Source organism: Salmo salar, chromosome ssa10, assembly GCF_905237065.1.
Source record: "Salmo salar chromosome ssa10, Ssal_v3.1, whole genome shotgun sequence".
In the NCBI taxonomy this organism is placed as follows: Eukaryota; Metazoa; Chordata; class Actinopteri; order Salmoniformes; family Salmonidae; genus Salmo; species Salmo salar.
This window is the reverse complement of record NC_059451.1, coordinates 103,163,411-103,180,968: the sequence shown is the minus strand read 5'-3', so window position 1 is coordinate 103,180,968 and position 17,558 is coordinate 103,163,411. Positions and strand designations below refer to the sequence as shown.

Sequence of the window (17,558 nt, the reverse complement as noted above, 5' to 3'; positions counted from 1 at the left end):
AAAATGCTTCCACCTGAATAAAGAAAATACATTTAAAATACTGAATCATTAAAACAACCTATTCAATCAATCACCAACCATCCAGGTATAAAGTTACACATAACTATTTGTAGAACAGAGAAAAGAAAAGTTACATAAATCAGCTGGGATATTTGCTTTACTAAACCAACAGAGCAGGATGGGAGGTGAGCGATTTAGTAAAAAAGGTTAACATTTCCAGCTGTTGCCAGGAGAGAGCAGTATTGCCACAGGTTTGCTTCACAGTACTGCCACACAAGGCACAAATACAGTGTACAGTCTGCAGGGATCCTAGATCAAATGTACTTCATCACATTATAAAGTGGTCCAGATATATTTGAAAACAACATCAATTCAACTGTTCAACTCACTCAGTGCACTGTCATGGTCAATAGATATGAGTCTCCTATAGCTATGATATAAATCAATATGCTTTTATAGACAAGGCTTGCCTCCGTGCATACCATAAGGTAGTGCCTACTGAGTGGATCTGACTGGAATAACATCACACCAGGTATATCACACACAAAACGTACATGCAGAGCAGAAATGCATCTAACCATGCTACTGTAACAGTGAGGTCTTGTTCTGAGGAACACTGTGGTTCTTAGGAGGAAGAGGATTCAACACTGGACACACATTGCCAATGAGTAAGTCATTAAAAAAGCCCCAAAGAACAGCAACACAATGCTAGACTGTTTGGCCAGTTGAAAAGGGATGCAGGTTTAGATCATGGAGCAATATCAGGGGATTAGTCATTGGGCCTTTAGACAGTGAGGAGGGCGGTGAACGTTTACGCTTGTTGCCTTTCCCTCAGGCATCCCAGACAGTGCTTATATCCTGGTTTACTTTGGCCCTCTGCTGCTTCGTTTGAGGTCAGACCAGAAGCAGCTCAGAGTTAGCAGCAGAATGTTCCCCCCTTGGTGAAGTCTGTGACTCTCCTGCTCCACAGCGGAGTACCACAGACAGCAGGTGAAAGTCACACACACACCCACGGTGACTGTGTACGCTCTTTGTACTTAGGACCTTTAAGATCATTTGGGGACAGGGAGAGAAAATAATCACACGCCAACGCTTGCTTTGCGGTAGGAAAAGGCAATGAATGTGGGTCTTTACCCATTCAAATAGCTCACTGTTCCTCTTGATGAACAGTCCCCACTGTTCATTTGTCTTGCAATAAACTATTTTTGGCCATTAACAGATTGATAGATTTTTTCCCTGTCACTAAATAAGTAAGTAAGAGCAGCTGAAATGGCCAGTAGGTAAAGTTGATAGTTGCAGATGATTGGTTAAGTGGAGGCTAAAGGAAGTTTAATGAGCTAATGTAAACGTGATGGTCTTAAAGACATGGGAGGAAAAACATCTGGCTTGACGTTGTTATGCTTTAGTTCCTTTCCTCTCTCTGTGTCTGTCTGTGTGTGTGTGTGTGTGTGTGTGTGTGTGTGTGTGTGTGTGTGTGTGTGTGTGTGTGTGTGTGTGTGTGTGTGTGTGTGTGTGTGTGTGTGTGTGTGTGTGTGTGTGTGTGTGTGTGTGTGTGTGTGTGTGTGTGTGTGTGTGTGTGTGTGTATATGTGTGTGTGAGTGCATTTGCAGATATGCAAGAAAGTTCACTGAATTGATATATGACTTGATTTTACCTTTTTCTCTCATTCTCAAAAACACATATTCACAAAAACATACACGCATGCACACACAGTATAGTGCAACCCACAATTAGGGACGCCTGGCTTTCCCTGCCCTGTAAAGAGCAGGCCTATCCATTGACCTCCATGGCCCTGTGACACACATGGTATGGCTCTGTCCCTGTATTTTAAACAGCACAGGCCTGCTCTGTAATTACACATCTCTGACAATGGCTGAGGATGGGTGTGGTGGATGTACACAGAAGGAGAGAGTAGGAGCACAGACGGGGACAGACCACTTTCACTAGCAGAATGACTCTTCAAATGCAGTGGACAGGGACATACCACGTTCACTAGCAGAATGACTCTTCAAATGCAGTGGACAGGGACATACCACGTTCACTAGCAGAATGACTCTTCAAATGCAGTGGACAGGGACATACCACTTTCACTAGCAGAATGACTACAAATGCAGGGGACAGGGACAGACCACGTTCACTAGCAGAATGACTCTCCAAATACAGGGGACAGGGACAGACCACTTTCACTAGCAGAATGACTCTCCAAATGCAGGGGACAGGGACAGACCACTTTCACTAGCACAATGACTCTCCAAATGCAGGGGATAGGGACAGACCACTTTCACTAGCAGAATGACTCTCCAAATGCAGGGGACAGGGACAGACCACTTTCACTAGCAGAATGACTCTCCAAATGCAGGGGACAGGGACAGACCACTTTCACTAGCACAATGACTCTCCAAATGCAGGGGACAGGGACAGACCACTTTCACTAGCAGAATGACTCTCCAAATGCAGGGGACAGGGACAGACCACTTTCACTAGCAGAATGACTCTCCAAATGCAGGGGACAGGGACAGACCACTTTCACTAGCAGAATGACTCTCCAAATGCAGGGGACAGGGACAAACCACTTTCACTAGCAGAATGACTCTCCAAATACAGGGGACAGGGACAGACCACTTTCACTAGCAGAATGACTCTCCAAATACAGGGGACAGGGACAGACCACTTTCACTAGCAGAATGACTCTCCAAATGCAGGGGACAGGGACAGACCACTTTCATTGACAGAATGGCACCTCCAGGGAAGGCTGTACCTTTAGAGAGAGGAATTCCTATGTTGTATCTCATTACAACACTTAGCAGCTGACAACAGAATCTACTTTCTATCCAACGTTCCTTTTTATTCATTAATTTATAGCACTTTTGAGTGCTTTCACCAATTTGTTTGTGTTTTGTCTTTTTGCTTGTGATGCCTGTATATTGTTGCATCTAAAATGTATCTGCAATCCAAATCCCAAGATTTAAAAAAAGGTCTCTTGTTTATATAGCCTATTCACATGGTACAGAGACAGGCTTTAAACAGTCAGAATATATCTCCTCTCTCCGCTAATGCACAAATAAAAAAGCTTCTGATAGATCCCACAGGTTTGGTAGAAAATAATCCAATATCTGTCAGAAATCTGCCAAACTGAAATGGACAACTGGGCATGAGGCATGTGCTTAATCCTGCATGAGGCCATATTAAGCACACTTCTATGAGACAAAGCTAAACCCCAAGAATATAGCTACAAAGGAGTGCCTTGAAAAGTCTTCTGAATTCTTCTGTGCAATCCCAGTGAATTTGTTTGATAATGAATATCCCACTCCCAGTGCCAGTACATATAGTATGCAACAGTTACAAATAGACTCAAATTAGTTCGGTATGGGAATGAATAGAATAACACATGTGGCTTGCATGTGAATTGGCAACACCCTAAAGCCTGTACCTATGTAACATGAATCTTTACATCTGCCAGAAGACACACCCACATTCCTTCCCTTCAGATCCTATCAGATCATCTCAGTATAGTGGATCTGATATGGACATCTCTCATACCATTAGTGCTGACATGCCTGACAATCATGACAGGAATCCCCCCCATGAACTCTGCAGGCACCACAATACCCACTAGCACAGGAGGGAAAACCAAATAAGATCATGATGAAATATAGCTGCGATGAAATGTGGTAATGCCTCAGTACTTTTGACAAGCACAATGGATAATGTCTAGTTGGTTTATGGCCTTGGGGGCAACAGTAGGATAAACCGTGTGGAGTGTGGACTACTTTACAGAGAGTGTGAGACACTTTACAATGCAAGTGAGAGGCCACAGTGAATTGAAGAGGGCCTGTTATTCAGCCTGGGGTCAAAGTCCTGTCTCTGCTACAGAGAGGAGGAAAGACACCAGGTGAGAGAGAAGTGAACCTGGAGGATACAGACCCACAACCAGGATCAGAGGTGCGCAGCAATGTTGCGTGTCGATTCCATTCAATTCAGTCAATTGAGGAGATACATTGGATTTCCAATTCAAATCAAACTTTAAATTGTCCGGTTGCGAAATTATGAATTGTTCAGCAGTCTAATGGCTTGGGGGTAGAAGCTGTTGAGGAGCCTATTGGTCCTAGACTTGGCGCTCCGGTATTGCTTTCCGTGCGGTAGCAGAGAAAACAGTCTATAGCTTGGGTGACTGGAGTCTCTGACAATTTTTTGCGGGGCTTTCCTCTGACACCGCCTATTATTTAGGTCCTGGATGGCAGGAAGCTTGGCCCCAGTGATTCAATGGGCCGTTCACATTACCCTCTGTAGCGACTTACGGTCAGATGCCGAGCAGTTGTCATACCAGGCGATGATGCAACCGGTCAGGATGCTCTCGATGGTGCAGCTGTAGAACCTTTTGAGGATCTGGGGGCCCATGCCAAATCTTTTCAGTCTCCTGAGGCGGAAAAGGTTTTGTCATGCCCTCTTCACGACTGTCTTGGTATGTTTGGACCATGATAGTTAGTTGGTGATGTGGACACCAAGGAACTTGAAACTCTCGACCCGCTCCACTACAGCCCCATCAATGTTAATGGGGGCCTGTTCGGCCCTCCTTTTCCTGTAGTCCACGATCAGCTCCATTGTCTTGCTCACATTGAGGGAGAGGTTGTTGTCCTGGCTGTCACAGGGGTCGTTGAATGGAGACCAAGGCGCAGCGTGTATAGTGCTCATTCTTTGATTTTTAATGAAAACACTTCAACAAGAAAACGACCAACAACAGTCCCGTCAGGTACTCTAGACTAAACGGAAACAACTACCCACAAACCCCAAAGGAAAACAGGCTGCCTAAGTATGGCTTCCAATCAGAGACAACGATAGACAGCTGCCTCTGATTGGAAACCATACCTGGCCACAACATAGAAAATGACAACATAGAATGAAACTCTAGACAACCCACATAGAAACAGAAAACCCAAAACACATAGACAAAACACCCCCCTGTCACGCCCTGACCAATCTACTAGGGAAAAATGACCTCATACCAGGGTCAGGACGTGACACTGGCACCACACTGCCAGTTCTCTGACCTCCCTATAGGCCGTCTCATCATTGTCAGTGATCAGGTCTACCACTGTTGTGTCGTCAGCAAACTTAATGATGGTGTTGGAATCGTGTTTGGCCACGCAGTCGTGGGTGAACAGGGAATACAGGACGGGACTAAGTACACACCCCTGAGGGGCCCCAGTGTTAAGGATCAGTGTGGCAGACGTATTGTTGCCTACTCTTACCACCTGGGGGCGGCCCGTCAGGAAGTCCAGGATCCAGCTGCAGAGGGAGGTGTTTAGTCCCAGAGTCCTTAGCTTAGTGATGAGCTTCCTGGGCACTATAGTGTTGAACGCTGAGCTGTAGTCGATGAACAGAATTCTCACATAGACGTTCCTTGTGTCCAGGTGAGAAAAGGTGCGCGAGTGCGATTGAGATTGCGTCATCTGTGGATCTGTTGGGGCGGTATGCGAATTGGAGTGGGTCTAGGGTGTCCAGGAGGATGCTGTTGATGTGAGCCATGACCAGCCTTTCGAAGCACTTCATGGCTACCGATGTGAGTGCCACGGGGCGGTAATAATTTAGGCAGGTTACCTTCGCTCCCTTGGGCACAGGGACTATGGTGGTCTGCTTGAAACATGTAGGTATTACAGACTCGGACAGGAAGAGGTTGAAAATGTCAGTGAAGACAATTGACAGTTGGTCCGCGCATGCTTTGAGTACACGTCCTGGTAATCCGTCTGGCCCAGCGGCTTTGTGAATGTTGACCTGTTTAAAGGTTTTGTTCACATCGGCTACCAAGAGCATTATCACACAGTCATCCAGAACACCTGATGCTCTCATACATGCTTCAGTTTTGCTTGCCTCGAAGCGAGCATAAAAAGCATTTAGCTCGTCTGGTAGGCTTGCGTCACTGGGCAGCTCGCGCCTGGGTTTCCCTTTGTAGTCCGTAATAATTTTCAAGCCCTGCCACATCCGACGAGCATCAGAGCCGGTGTAGTACGATTCAATCTTAATCCTGTATTGACACTTTGCTTGTTTGATGGTTCGTCTGAGGGCATAGCGGGATCTCTTATAAGCATCCGGATTAGTGTCCCACTCCTTGAAAGCGGCAGCTCTAGCCTTTAGCTCGATGTGGATGTTGCCTGTAGTCCATGGCTTCTGGTTGGGATATGTACGTATAGTCACTGTGGGGACAACGTCGTTGATGCACTTATTAATGAAGCCACTGACTGAGGTGGTGTATTCCTCAATGCCAAGTGCATCTCCTCCCAGCTGCCCACTGCACTGAGGCTAGGAAACACTGTCACCACCGATAAATCCACGATAATTGAGAATTTCAATAAGCATTTTTCTACAGCTGGCCATGCTTTCTACCTGGCTACCCCTACCCCGGTCAACAGCCCTGCACCCCCCACAGCAACTTGCCCAAGCCCCCATTTCTCCTTCACCCAAATCCAGATAGCTGATGTTCTGAAAGAGTTGCAAAATCTGGACCCCTACAAATCAGCTGGGCTAGACAATCTGGACCCTCTCTTTCTAAAATTATCCACCGCAATTGTTGCAACCCCTATTACTAGCCTGTTCAATCTCTCTTTCGTATTGTCTGAGATCCCCAAAGATTGGAAAGCTGCCGCGGTCATTCCCCTATTCAAAGGAGGAGACACTCTAGACCCAAACTGTTATAGACCTATATTTATCCTACCCTGCCTTTCTAAGGTCTTCGAAAGCCAAGTTAACAAACAGCTCACTGACCATTTCGAATCCCACCGTACCTTCTCTGCTATGATATCTGGTTTTCTAACTGGTCATGGGTGCACTTCAGCCACACTCAAGGTTCTAAACAATATCATAACCGCCATCGATAAAAGACAATACTGTGCAGCCGTAGTCATCGACCTGGCTAAGGCTTTCGACTCTGTCAATTACCACATTCTTATCGGCAGACTCAACAGCCTTGGTTTCTCAAATGACTGTCTCGCCTGGTTTACCAACTACTTCTCGGACAGAGTTCAGTGTGTCAAATCGGAGGGCCTGCTGTCCGGACGTCTGGCAGTCTCTTTGGGGATGCCACAGGGTTCAGTTCTCGGGCAGACTCTTTTCTCTGTATACATCAATGTTGTCGCTCTTGCTGCTGGTGATTCTCTGATCCACCTCTACGCAGACAACACTAGTCTGTATACTTCTGGCCCTTCTTTGGACACTGTGTTAACTAACCTCCAGATGAGCTTCAATGCCATACAACTCTCCTTCCGTGGCCTCCAACTGCTCTTAAATGCAAGTAAAACTAAATGCATGCTCTTCAACCGATCGCTGCCCGCACCTGCCAGCCTGTCCAGCATCACTACTCTGGACGGTTCTGACTTAGAATATGTGCATAACTACAAATACCTAGGTGTCTGGTTAGACTGTAAACTCTCCTTCCAGACTCACGTTAAGCATCTCCAATCCAAAATTAAATCTAGAATCGGCTTCCTATTTCGCAACAAAGCATCCTTCACTCATGCTGCCAAACATACCCTCATAAAACTGACTATCCTACCGATCCTTGACTTCGGCGATGTCATTTACAAAATGGCCTCCAATACTCTACTCAGCAAATTGGATGCAGTCTATCACAATGCCATCCGTTTTGTCACCAAAGCCCCATATACTACCCACCACCGCGACCTGTATGCTCTCGTTGGCTGGCCCTCACTTCATATTCGTCCCCAAACCCACTGGCTCCAGGTCATCTATAAGTCTTTGCTAGGTAAAGCCCCGCCTTATCTCAGCTCACTGGTCACCATAGCAGCACCCACCCGTAGCACGCGCTCCAGCAGGTATATTTCACTGGTCACCCCCAAAGCCAATTCCTCCTTCGGCCACCTTTCCTTCCAGTTCTCTGCTACCAATGACTGGAACGAATTGCAAAAATCACTGAAGCTGGAGACTCATATCTCCCTCACTAACTTTAAGCATCAGCTGTTAGAACAGCTCACAGATCATTGCACCTGTACACAGCCCATCTGTAAATAGCCCATCCAACTACCGCATCCCCATATTGTAATTTTTTTACTGCTCCTTTGCACCCCAGTATCTCTACTTGCACATTAATCTTATGCACATCTATCACTCCAGTGTTTAATTGCTAAATTGTAATTACTTCGCCACTACGGCCTATTTATTGCCTTACCTCCCTAATCTTACCTCATTTGCACACACTATATATAGATTTTTTCTATTGTGGTATTGACTGTACGTTTGTTTATTCCTTGTGTAACTCTGTGTTGTTGTTTGTGCTGCTTTGCTTTATCTTGGCCAGGTCGCAGTTGTAAATGAGAACTTGTTCTCAACTGGCCTACCTGGTTAAATAAAGGTGAAATATATATTTTCTTAAATAAATCCCGGAACATATGTGCTAGCAAAACAGTCCTGTAATGTAGCATCCGCGTCAACTGACCACTTCCGTATTGAGCGAGTCACTGGTACTTCCTGCTTTAGTTTTTTCTTGTAAGCAGGCATCAGGAGGATAGAATTGTGGTCAGATTTGCCAAATGGAGGGCGGGGGAGAGCTTTGTATGCATCTCTGTGTATGGAGTAAAGGTGGTCTAGGATTTTTTTCCCTGGTTGCACATGTGACATGCTGGTAAAAATTTGGTAAAACTGATTTAAGTTTGCCTGCATTAAAATCCCCAGGCCGCTAGGAGCGCCGCTTCTGGGTGAGCATTTACTTCTTTGCTAATGGCCTTATAGAGTTGGTTGAGAGCGGTCTTAGTACCAGCTTCGCTTTGAGGTGGTAAATAGACGGCTACGAATAATACAGATGAGAACGCTCTTGCTAGATAGTGTGGTCCACAATTTATCATAAGGTACTCTACCTCAGGTGAGCAATACCTCGAGACTTCTTTAATATTAGACATCGCGCACCAGTTATTGACAAAAAGACACACACCCCCACCCCTCGTCTTACCAGAGGTAGCGTCTCTGTTCTGCCGGTGCATGGAAAATCCCGCCAGCTCTATATTGTCCGCTTCTTAGTTCAGCCACGTTTCAGTGAAACATAGGATGTTACAGTTTTTAATAATTAATCATTAAAATCAAATTTATTTTCAGTTCTTCATAGAAATATCAGTTAACTTCCTGTATTGACTGTAATGAAATGGGTATGACCCCCAACCCTGTTGTCTACATTTCTCTGTTTGTAACCACGTTTCCATCCACAGTTTTTAAGCAAGTAAAGTCATACTGAATAAAAATAATTACGACAGCTGTGATGGAAACAGGTAAAAAAAATATGCCGACAGACAATTTGTTCATTTGACATGGTGGGATCTTTTTGTGTCAGTAAAATGTATTATGTGAGAAATGGAGGTGGAAATACCTTTGTGAAAATATTGATATATTAATCCTCATATCGACGTAATCTTGAGTCATGCGATGATATGATGTGTGGTCCTCCAACTATGACTCGGGAAACCATGCAATTTATTAGGCTAGAGATTAAATAAATGATGAACTTTACAGGGTGGTGAAAGTGCACGGTGATCTTGATGCTCTTTTCCAATAAATATTGAGGGTCTTATTCTGTTGACATGATGATCAATGCTTGACTGCCGTTTGAAAAATAAAAAATATTCTCGCTCTTATCAATAATAATCTCATCATGTAGACTAGCCTACCCGCACAGTATCTGCGAGCTGTTGACTAGAACACACGTGCCAAGACCAGAATAGGCACATTTGCTATTTAACGTATCAGTTTTTGTGACAAAACTATCGGTAGAGTTGAAAATGCGATGGAAACACATTGGACTTTCGATTTTTATTTGGTACATGTAAACCTAAACAAAAAATAACATTTTGTGTGCACTGTCATCATGCACTGATTTTTATCCGCAACAAGTCCGTTTGGTGGAAACACACCATTGGTAGGAAAATGCGCATATTTTCTTTCGAATATTTGCATGAAAATCTGTCGCTAATTGGATGAAACCTTAGCTACTATAAAAATTGCAATGGTGAGTTAAGGCCCCACTAAATGTGGAAGCCCCTCTATCCACCAAGTCCCTGAGTGTTACTGTTAGGTCACTGGTTTAAGTTTCCATATTGTCCAGCCTGGTCCAGCCTCCAGCCAACCTCTGAGTGGTATTTAGCAGCTTGGGAGGGGATGCCGGGTGCCTGTGGTCCTGGCTGGGTTGGGGACTGGCTGTGAAAAGTCACATCCCCTTTCCAGCTCCGCAGGGCTCTGAAAGCCGGAGTGTCTACTGTGTCTGCCGCGCTCTCCATCAATGGCCGGCCAGACGTGTGTGTTAAGCGGGCCCCAATGAAGGTTCTCCCTAATAGGCCTCATAGTGCTTGATCCTGCCCTAGATGGTCTGGAGCGTCAACAGCCAAGCCCATACATCATGTCTTCGTCTGGTGTTTGCCCCTGGGTTCACGCAGTAGGGGTGAGAGGGTGCGGACAATGCGGGCCTCCAAAAACAAAAGCGAGCAGTGGCGGGATCGCAGGGGCCTCACAGAAGTAGCACCCGAGTCTGAGCTGTCAGTTCATAAAGAGGACAGACTCATTTATATCTTTACAACTGCCTGGTTGACTTCTAGGGCAGGGCCTGACTAGCACACCAGCCCTACTCCATCCACAATCCACAGTTAGTCAGTCTCCTTTCAGACTCAGAATGACTTCACACAACAGCTCTACACATATCAATCTGCCAATGTGGTGGACGTCTTTGATACGGCTTTAAGTATAAAGTGGTCTTGGATCGGGCATTAAAGCAGTGTGGCTGTGACAGGATTGTTAGCCGGGCATGACTCGATATCAAACCCTGTGTGACTGGTCTGAAAGTTGTCCCATAAAAGTGCATTTTAGTGGGTTTTACGAGTCAATTAAGGCAGTGTGTATGTGTGTTCTGCAGGCCTGGTGTCAAATCACTAAGCCTCACCGCCACCATCAGCAGCAGCATATAGAAGCATATATAGAAGCATCATACCACAACACCACCCAGACACATTAGTGCTGAGGTGGGAGTTTAGATGAGGTTTGATGTGTGTGTGTGCAAAACCCATTTTGAGTATATTTTGATGCATGACTACCTGTGTATGTGTGTCATTCTGTCAGAACAATAGAGTGTACATCTGTTTGTGTGTCTGTGTGTGTGGGAGAGAGAGAGGCAGAGATAGAGACAGAGCAAGAAAGAGGAAAAGATAGTGTCAGTATTTACGTGAGCGAGGGTATGCATGTGCATATGATTCACAACTATTAGGGTCATTTCCATGTAAAAGTACACATGAGCACCAACATGTGAAGTTCATAGGAGTATATCAAATGCAGTGTCAAATTAAAGCTCGGAGTCTTTATTTTTGGGAAATGAAGGCATAGATACATTTTTCAACCATTTTCCATCTTAAAAATTAGGAATAAGTAAACGCTTTGATTCCTGATCAAACAGATGAAAAAGGGGTCTTAGAAAACATCTACCCTAAAAAGGATTAGAAATATATCAAAACAAATTAATGTTGAAGTAAAGGCCCCTGCCAAATAATATCAACACACATTATTAGTTTTGGAGAAATTATTTGCCTTGTGCCTTGTAATTCTGTTACCAAAAACCCACATATCTTTAAGATATTTTCTAATTTCTCTCCCTCTTGAGGAGGGAGGATAATGAACATTCACAGAAGTAACAAGTAAAGGTAGACCTACCAATTAGTTATATTGTAAAAATGTATTATTAAGTAATTAAAACTCATAATTCTGTTACCAAATCGGCTTTTCGGTAACACAATTACTGCAATTGAATTGGCTAAAATGGGAAAATCATAGTAGTCACAAACCACAGGTGGGTCACCCGCTACTGTCCTCCTTCCACTGGCATACTGTTATGTTCAACTCATAACTGTTTTCCTTATCTTTCTGTTGTCTGGTGGTCAAAGTAAGAGTATAAAAATGGTCTAGACAACCCCTCCCTCACTCTCTCTCTGCCTCTCTCCTCTTTCTCCAGTTAATGTTACATCTCCCGGATCTTCCTGACACCTACCCATGAGCCCCCTCTCGTTCCATTACTGTAACCAGCATCCGCACCCACTGAGCACCGACTGATACCGGAAGTCCATGGACGTTGAAAAGTAGTTGAAATTTGGTCAGTCCTCCCTGGCCTTCATTTTAATGTACACAGATGTCGTTTTTTGGGCTGGTCAGGACCGGCCTTAATTTCAACATCCACAGATCAAAGTCCATGGACCAAATCTGAACCAATCATAGACATCTATGTTTCACAAGTTTGGACAGCACACAGTGCAGTACAGTGAAGCACAGTAGAGTATAGCACATAGTTCAGTTCAGTACAGTAGAGCTCAGTCCAGTTCAATAGAGCACACTAGAGTAGAGTACAGTATAGTGTACTGTATTGTTCTGTACTGAACTATACTTTACTGAACTATATGACTATATTGTACTCTACTTTACTGTACTTGTCACGACTTCCACCGAAGTCGATCCCTCTCCTTGTTCGGGCGGCGTTCGGTGGTTGACATCACCGGCTTTCTAGCCACCACCGATCCACTTTTCATTTTCCATTTGTTCTGTCTTTGTCTTATCACACCTGGCTTCACTCAACAATCACTTATTTATTATTTAACCCTCTGTTCCCCATGTTGTATTTGTGAGTGATTGTTATTTTGTTACGTGGATTATTGTCAGGTGTTGCACTTTTGTTTTAGACCGTGTTTTGGCACTTGTATGTGTTATGTGCTGTCATTTGGTAACCGGTATTAACGTGCGCCTGTTTATATTACTCCGCTCTCCTGCACTTGACTTCGCCTCCCATATACACACATTACAGAATCACTCACCTCAAGAATGGAGTCAGCAGGAGCAGACGCCCTCCCAGTTGCAGTGGAGGAGCGCGTTCAGCAGCACGCGACCATGTTGCAACGTCTGGGCACAGCCATGGATCGCGTGCTGCAGACTATGGATCATTGGGAGAGAGGAGAAGGTTTTTCACCGCCTCCACCAGCCCCACTACAACAAGTCCCACCCCTCTTTCACCTGGTCCCAGTGGGATTCGACTCACGCTCCCGAGGGAGTATGATGGGACGGCTGCCGGATGCCAGGGGTTTCTACTACAGCTGGAACACTACCTGGCGACCGTCCACCCGGCTCCTTCGGGGAGTGAGAGTGTGTCCGCCCTCATCTCCTGCCTCTCAGGCAAAGCCCTGGAGTGGGCCAACGACGTATGGAGTGAGGGAGTCGCGGCGTTGGACCATTACGCAGAGTTCAGAGTGAATGGACCATTACGCAGATGAACGTCTGTTCCACCTGAGGCAGGGGACGAGGAGCGCGTAGGATTTCGCCTTGGACTTCTGGACCCTGGCCGCCAGCGCAGGATGGAACGACAGGGCCCTGATTGATCACTAGTGCAGTCTGCGCGAGGATGTCCGTCGGGAGTTGGCCTGCCGAGACACCACCCTCACATTGGACCAGCTGGTGGACCTGTACATCTGGCTGGTCAACCTGCTGACAGCCCGCGGACGTCCGGATCGGGACCTGTCAGTTCCATCCCCCAGCACCTCCGCTCCGACGCCCATGGAGCTGGGAGGTGCTGCACTTAGGGCGACCGGAGGAGGGGACATTCCCTGCACCATCTGTGGCCACAGAGGGCACACTGCTGGTCAGTGTTGAGGGGGTTCCTCAGGGAGTCGAGGCAGCAGGCAGGGCACTATCGTATCACCCCAGGTGAGTCGGCACCAGGCTCACCCAGAGCCCCCTGTTGCTCACATGTATGTGTTTATTTCATTTCCTGACTTTTCCCCGCATTCCCAGCATAAGGTGCTAGTAGATTCAGTCGCAGCTGGGAATTTTATTGACCGTTCATTTGCTCATAGTTTAGGGATTCCCCTGGTTCCTGTGGATATGCCCTTCCCTGTGCATGCCCTAGATAGTCGACCATTAGGGTCAGGGCTTATTAGCGAGGCCACCGCTCCACTTGACATGGTTACACAGGAGGGTCATAAGGAGAGAATCAGTCTCTTCCTTATTGATTCTCCTGCGTTTCCCGTGGTGCTGGGCTTACCCTGGTTGGCCTGTCATGACCCCACTATTTCGTGGCAACAGAGGGCTCTCAAGGGGTGGTCATGAGAGTGCTCAGGGAGGTGTGTGGGGGTTTCCATCGGAGCGACTACAGTGGAAAGTCCAGACCAGGTCTCCACCGTGCGCATCCCCTCAGAATATGCCGATTTGGCTCTCGCCTTCTGTAAGAAGAGGGTGACTAAATTACCACCTCATCGACGGGGGGATTGTGCGATAAATCTCCTGGTAGATGCAGCACTTCCCAGGAGTCACGTGTATCCTCTGTCACAGGAGGAGACGGTGGCTATAGAAACATATGTCTCCGAATCCATGGGGCAGGGATACATTCGGCCCTCCACTTTAACCTGCCTCCTCGAGTTTCTTTTTTGTGAAGAAGAAGGATGGGGTCTGTGCCCATGTATTGACTATCGAGGGATCAATCAGATCACAGTGAGGTACAGCTACCCGCTGCCTCTCATCGCCAGTGCGATCGAGTCAATGTACGGGCGTGCTTTTTCACAAAATTGGATCTCAGGAGCACTTACAACCTGGTGCGTATCCAGGAGGGGGACGAGTGGAAGACAGCATTTAGTACCACCTCAGGGCTCTATGACTACCTCGTCATGCCGTACGAGTTAATGAATTCTCCATCGGTCTTCCAGGCCTTTGTTGATGAGATTTTCCGGGACCTGCACGGGCAGGGTGTAGTGGTGTATATCGACGACATTCTGATATACTCCGCTACATGCGCCGAGCATGTGTCCCTGGTGCGCAGGGTGCTTGGTCGACTGTTGGAGCATGACCTGTACGCCAAGGCTGAGAATTGTCTGTTCTTCCAACGTCCATCTCCTTCTTAGGGTACCGCATTTCCACGGCAGGGGTGGAGATGGAGAGTGACCGCATTTCAGCCGTGCGTAATTGGCCGACTCCCACCACGGTAAAGGAAGTGCAGCGGTTTCTGGGGTTTGCCAACTACTACCGGAGGTTTATCCGGGTTTTTTGTCAGGTAGCAGCTCCCATTACCTCACTGCGAAGGGGGGACCGGTGCGGCTGCAGTGGTCGGCTGAGGCGGACAGGGCTTTTGGTCACCTGAAGGCTCTGTTTACCTCGGCTCCCGTGCTGGCTCATCCGGATCCCTCTTTGGCGTTCATAGTGGAGGTGGACGCATCCGAGGCTGGGATAGGAGCCGTGCTCTCTCAGCGCTCGGCCACGCCACCAAAGCTCAGCCCCTGTGCCTTCTTTTCGAAGAAGCTCAGCCCGGCGGAGCGAAACTATGATGTGGGGGACCGGGAGCTGTTGGCTGTTGTCAAGGCTCTGAAGGCGTGGAGACATTGGCTTGAGGGGGCTAAACACCCTTTTCTCATCTGGACTGACCACCGCAATCTGGAGTACATCCGGGCGGTAAGGAGACTGAACCCTCACCAGGCAAGGTGGGCTATGTTCTTTACCCGTTTTGTTTTCACTCTATCCTACAGACCAGGTTCCCAGAACGCTAAGGCAGACGCACTGTCCCGGATGTATGACACAGAGGAGCGATCCATGGATCACACTCCCATACTTCCGGCCTCTTGCCTGGTGGCACCGGTGGTGTGGGAGCCGGACGCGGACATCGAGCGTGCATTACGCACAGAGCCCACTCCCCCCAGTGTCCAGCTGGGTGCCTGTACGTTCCGTCTGCTGTCCGCGACAGTCTGATCTATTGGGCCCATACATCACCCTCCTCTGGTCATCCTGGCATCGGTCGAACGGTGCGTTGCCTTAGTGGGAAGTACTGGTGGCCCACCTTGGCCAAGGACGTGAGGGTTTATGTTTCCTCCTGCTCGGTGTGCGCCCAGTGCAAGGCTCCCAGGCACCTGCCCAGAGGGAAATTACAACCCCTACCCGTTCCACAACGGCCGTGGTCGCACCTGTCGGTGGACTTCCTGACGGATCTTCCTCCCTCACAGGGCAACACCACGATCCTGGTTGTTGTGGATCGGTTTTCTAAGTCCTGCCGTCTCCTCCCTTTGCCTGGCCTCCCTACGGCCCTACAGACTGCGGAGGCCCTGTTCACTCACGTCTTCCGGCACTATGGGGTGCCTGAGGACATAGTCTCTGATCAGGGTTCCCAGTTCATGTCCAGGGTCAGGAGAGCATTCATGGAACGTCTGGGGGTCTCGGTCAGCCATACCTCAGGCTTTTACCCCGAGAGTAACAGGCAGGTGGAGAGAGTAAATCAGGATGTGGGTCGGTTTCTGCGGTCATATTGCCAGGACTGGCCGGGGGAGTGGGCGACGTTCATCCCCTGGGCAGAGATGGCCCAAAGCTCACGCCGCCACTCCTCCACTAACCTTTCTCCTTTCCAGTGCATACTGGGGTATCAGCCGGTTCTGGCACTGTGGCATCAGAGCCAGATCGAGGCTCCTGCGGTGGACGAATGGTTCAAGCGCTCGGAGGAGACCTGGGACGCCCCCCATGTGCACCTACAACAGGCCGTGAGGCGGCAAAAAGCGAGCGCCGACCGCCACCGCAGCGAGGCCCCGGTGTTCGCACCGGGGGACAGGGTCTGGCTCTCGACAAGAAACCTGCCCCTCCGCCTGCCCTGCCGGAAGCTGGGTCCGCGGTTTGTGGAGCCATTTAAAGTCCTGAGGAGACTGAACGAGGTATGCTATAGATTACAGCTTCCCCCAGATTATTGCATTAATCCCTTGTTCCATGTGTCTCTCCTCAGGCCGATGGTGGCTGGTCCACTCCAGGAAGCTGAGGTGCGGGATGTTCCTCCACCCCCTCTGGACATCGAGGGGGCCCCGGTGTACACTGTTCGAACCATCCTGGACTCGAGACGTCGGGCGAGGGGCCTTCAGTACCTCATGGAGTGGGAGGGGTACGGTCCGGAGGAGAGATGCTGGGTGCCGGTGGAGGACGTCCTGGACCCTTCGTTGCTGCGGGATTTCCACCGTCTCCATCCGGATCGCCCTGCGCCTCGTCCTCTGGGTCGTCCCCGAGGTCGGTGTTGGCGCGCTGCTGGAGCCGCACATCAAGGAGGGGGGGGTACTGTCACGACTTCCGTCCCACTCCTTGTTCGGGCGGCTTTCGGCGGTCGACGTCACCGGCTTTCTAGCCACCGCCGATCCACTTTTCATTTTGCATTTGTTCTGTCTTTGTCTTACCACACCTGGCTTCACTCACCAATCACTTGTTTATTATTAAACCCTCTGTTCCCCATGTTGTATTTGTGAGTGATTGTTATTTTGTTATGTGGATTATTGTCAGGCGTTGCACTTTTGTTTTAGACCGTGTTTTGCACTTGTATGTGTTATGTGCTGTCATTTGGTAACCGGTGTTAAAGTGCGCCTGTTTATTATACTCCGCTCTCTTGCACTTGACTTCGCCTCCCGTATACACGCATTACAGTACTCTACTGAGCTCTACTCTACTGTGATGTGCTGTGCTGTACTCTACTGTGCTCTACTGTGATGTCCAAACTTGTGAAACAGATATACGTCTATGATTGGTTCAGATTTGCT

General features: G+C 47.9%; 1 protein-coding gene across 1 annotated transcript in view; it reads right to left on the bottom strand.

Moving 5' to 3' along the window:
• Nucleotides 1–17,558, bottom strand: part of LOC106561431 (uncharacterized) — a 159,049-nt gene that overhangs the window by 13,975 nt on the left and 127,516 nt on the right. The gene's annotated exons all lie outside the window — the stretch shown is intronic.